Raw genomic sequence first — 4,345 nt, forward strand, 5'->3', positions numbered from 1 at the left:
ATGATGTCAGCTTCTTTGAAGTCTAATTATTTTTCTGTGATATAAAACTTTCACTTTAACTTCTGTGACGTTCTGTTGTTTCTGTGATGATCAAATTAGAGTTCTTATATTTCCAGCCGAACATATTACTAAATTAAGTTGCATAGATTGGCAGATGTAAGGCTTTTACAACAATATTATCCTTTATAGTGCCTTTTTTCCTTCTTAGAATTTGTTTTTTTTTTTTTTTTTTTTTTTTTTTTTTGAATTTTTATTTTACAAACAACAATGCACCATTAAAATTTGCAAATTTCGATAGAAATAGGGTGCAAACTTTTTCTTAGATGTTCGAGAATGGTATGTTCAAAATTTAATTTTTTTTGAACAACCTACTAAACACTCTTGACAGGAAAGCGAAACAGCCTTTCTTTTTTATTTTGTTTCCAGCTTTTTCATCGCTTTCGCTGTCTTCTATGGCCATGTATTCCTCTTCATCACTTCCAGCTCTTAAGTAAGACTCACAAGAGTCATATCTCCAATATCTAAAATTTAAAGAGAATATTTTCGCATTACTATGAAGTTCAAGACTGTATTTCACGTCAAGTAAAATTATCGTTTATATGCAAAATTTTATAGAGAATAAATTGTGTTGAATTTTGGATATAATTTCGAGCTCACTGGTTTTCTAACAATACAATCTATTTTTTACTTGTTACTGGAATACTATTTTTTCATAGAAAGTAAATTTTGTTTAAATTCAGCTCTCCCAGATGTTTTGCAAAAAGCAATGTTTTTGTTTCATGCGCTTGTTGTAAAAGTAGAAAAAATTTTGGAAAGTAAATTGTCTTAAATTTCAGATAAAATGATTTAAAAATAAAACAGTGTTTTTGTTACACAATCCTGTTTTAAAAATACTAAATTTTGCAGTTACTAATTTGAGTTTAATTTCAGTTGAATTTTTCAACATACTAGTCTTACATTTTGGTTTTTTAGTTTATATTTGATAAAAAAAAAATTTGATTATTTGAAATTATATGCATTAAAAACTTTAATGTAAATTTTGATTTCTTTTAATATATGATTATGAGTCGACATTTTGTTCTTCGTTGAAATCGTACCGGACAACAATTGGAATTTTTCAAAATTTAGAGATCTTGTTTTAAAACAGGGTTTTAAATTTTTATAATGTTTTCGAATTCAAAAGTCTTGTTTCATGTTATTTTTATGAAGCTCGATTAATGCCCTGTATTAAGGATGTTTACGATAATTCTTGTAATTAGAGTTTAAAAGGAAATTTGCAAAAAAAAAAGTTTTTTTTAATGAAATATCAGCGAACAGTATATCAGTGCATCATTATCAGCGCATCAATTTTTAAATATTGTTCTTACTTTTAAGGATTCATTTTGCAAATGTATTTTTTTAGTTGGAAGGCGAGGAAATTTATGATGCTATCAAGAAATAAATATTACGAAAAAACTGCAATATCTCGCCTTTACAGAAAAAAAAATCTCTATTGCTTAACTGTGAAGTTTTTTTGTAATAAAAATACAATGTACAATTTTTTTGTTTTGTATTTTTTACTTCTTTCGACAAATTAATAAAATTATCTTAATTATCAAGCTTATTGCCCATGCATAAAACAAACTAATGTCTAAAGAACATATACTTTTTGGAGTCATTTATAGTCGTTGAAATTTAAAGTTTTATCAAGATATGAAAACAGATATTATGCGAATATGAAGTATTACTATATGTAAAAGGAAATGGAAATTTTACACAGAAAAAAATTGAAGCAATACATATGTTTTATGACTGAATCTCTCATTTAAATAAAATCTTGAAACAGTTTAAATACCTTTTATCCGGAATGCCATACTCGATAGAATCTTTGTCATGGACTTTATCCATGCTGTACAGTTTTGCAATCATTTCCTCAGTGAAATAACTGGAGTACACTTTTTCATCACTATCCCTAAAAAGAAAATGAATAATGAAATTTAACTTATTTTTTTGCTACATAAATATGTTATTGAAAATGGTGTGCTTCGTAACTGCTTTTAAATTTTGAAACACAACCAATTGTTTCATGACATCATTCATGCTTAATGGCGAATTAGATCTTTCTGATTTAGTATGTTTTGGTTCTATCACATATAAAGGCGTCGTTCCTAAGTTTTGCAGTTTTGTTATTATTTTTATTTTTTGAGATAACACAGAGATGGTTTTATAATTTCAAAATTCAGAATGATTTACACCAGTCACTTGCATGTTCCATAATAATGCGCATCGAATAATTTTTCTGCGTCATTTTAGGTAAATTTATCATGAATTTTTCTCAACATTGAATCATTTAAAAAAAGAAAATTTATACGAACTAAAAATATAACGGAGAAGTCAATTTCTTCCAATTTTAATCTTTAAAACAATTTTTTTTTTAAGTAATACGAATAATATTCAAGATGTGTTACAATTAAGTTAGCAATGCAAATAGTTTTTGCCAATAACATTACCACGTAATTAAAGGGACATATATATTAATTTACCTTTTCATTTCAACCACCTCATCTTCGTCATTCATATTATCTCCATCAAATTTATTATCCATCTCATTCTTAAACTCCAATATCATTCTCTCTCTAAAAAAGAAATAATTCTCATAGAGTTTTTTTAAGCTCCAGCTATAAATTAAGTTACGGAATCTGACGCAAGAGCGTGGTTTCTCTTAATAAAATAAACATTCATTACATTCAATGCATTTGGATTTTTGACTTTAAAAAAAGTAAGAACAAGTAAGTGAAAATAAGGTTCGCTTGGTTTAGTCAGGAGAACTGTCTGAAATTTCAACACTTTTATTGCGTTTTACTTTTTGTTAATTTCACTTCTTAAAATAATTTGAAACTATTATTAAAAATAATAACTTTTTAATATACCTTTCCTCAAACTCATCTTCATCTTCCTCAGACATAACCTCTGCCTCTATCTCAATCATATCCTCATCACTTTCAATGCTAAAGATATAAAAGAAAACAATTATTTTAATTCGAAAGGTAAAAATAGGAATTTTTAAGAAAAAAAAATTTTTTCATCTAATATTTATGTTGTATATAAGTTTAGTTCAACATTTTCAAACATGGACTTAGTAACAACAGCTTATAACTTCATTCAAAGCAGCAAAACATTTGCGTGCTAAGAATTATGATGTTTTCAAATTATGTTTAAAACAATGATTTCATTTTTAACGAAATTATCACGGGCATCGGTAATTTCCATATTCTTTAGGTAGCAGAGCTTTCTGTAAAACTTAGAGCAATATTTATGTTGTGCATTATATATGTAAAATGTATCTAAAAGAAATGTTTATGCATATTTTTAACAATAAAATAGTTGTCCTGAAATATCCATCAAAAAATAATATCCTTTATTTATTGCTTTTTTCTAAAATTAAAATTTTTCATTTTTTTGGAAAATGGACCAAAATTTCATCTGGGTCTATTATAAAGTCTCGTTATATTTTAATATTTTTGACTCAAATTTTTAAACAGACAAGTTTCTAAAATAAAAATTTCTTTTGTGTGTACGAAGGGAACAAAATATTTTTTTTTAATGTCGAGCATTTGGGGTTTGTCCCATTGGCCACAGAAATGCCAGAACTGCTACTCTCTCCTCGTTACCCAGTGGGCACCTGTGGCGAAGCCACGGTGGGGGAGCAGCGTCGCCCACGTCACACAACCACAAACCCGAAAATTGTCCGCCCCTGGGATTCGAACCCCTGAGATATTTACAGGGCAGATTTGTTAGCCTCTCTTTCAGGGGCACCATATGAGGTGGGTCAACTTTGCTCCCAGAGTAAGGACAGACGAAATAAATTAATGGTAACATTTTTCATTGAATTATATTTCCAACTTTCCGTTGCTAGATCACGTGATATCGCGATATTCTTCCCTACAAGTTGTGTCCAATAAAACAGGTAGCAAGACCATGGAATTACTTTTATAGAAAATGTGGTGTTTTCTCCTAACAATGGCACAGTATTTACTTAAATGAGCTTATTGTAAAATTTAAGAACTAAAATGGTTGCCAAAATATTTAAATTAAAATTTGATTTTACACTTATAGATTATCCCTCTTCAATTTCAAAGTACGACCACCTGCATTCGGCTGGAAATGAACGTGAAAAAACGGAAAATTCTTAAATTTTTTTTCATATTGTTAAGAGGCCCATCTCCTGCTCGCTTTGGTCCCTAACCCCAAATGCATGCATTGCATCTTAGTTTCGACTTCAAACGGTGAATTTTTCTTTAAATATTATGCTATTGTAAAAGACTCTTTGTAATTACACTGAAACAAACTATTATTTTATAATAAG

General features: G+C 28.4%; 1 long non-coding RNA gene across 1 annotated transcript; it reads right to left on the reverse strand.

Annotated features, from left to right (window-relative positions):
- Positions 1-253: 253 nt before the first annotated feature.
- Positions 254-1,947, reverse strand: LOC147815937 (uncharacterized). Its single transcript, XR_015430908.1, has 2 exons — positions 1,835-1,947; positions 254-521 (listed from the first exon to the last, which is right to left on the reverse strand). It is a non-coding gene; the product is annotated as an uncharacterized LOC147815937 (long non-coding RNA).
- Positions 1,948-4,345: the final 2,398 nt, after the last annotated feature.

This window comes from Parasteatoda tepidariorum, chromosome 2 (assembly GCF_982258835.1).
Source record: "Parasteatoda tepidariorum strain Cologne lab strain chromosome 2, Ptep-v5.0, whole genome shotgun sequence".
NCBI classification, from domain to species: Eukaryota; Metazoa; Arthropoda; class Arachnida; order Araneae; family Theridiidae; genus Parasteatoda; species Parasteatoda tepidariorum.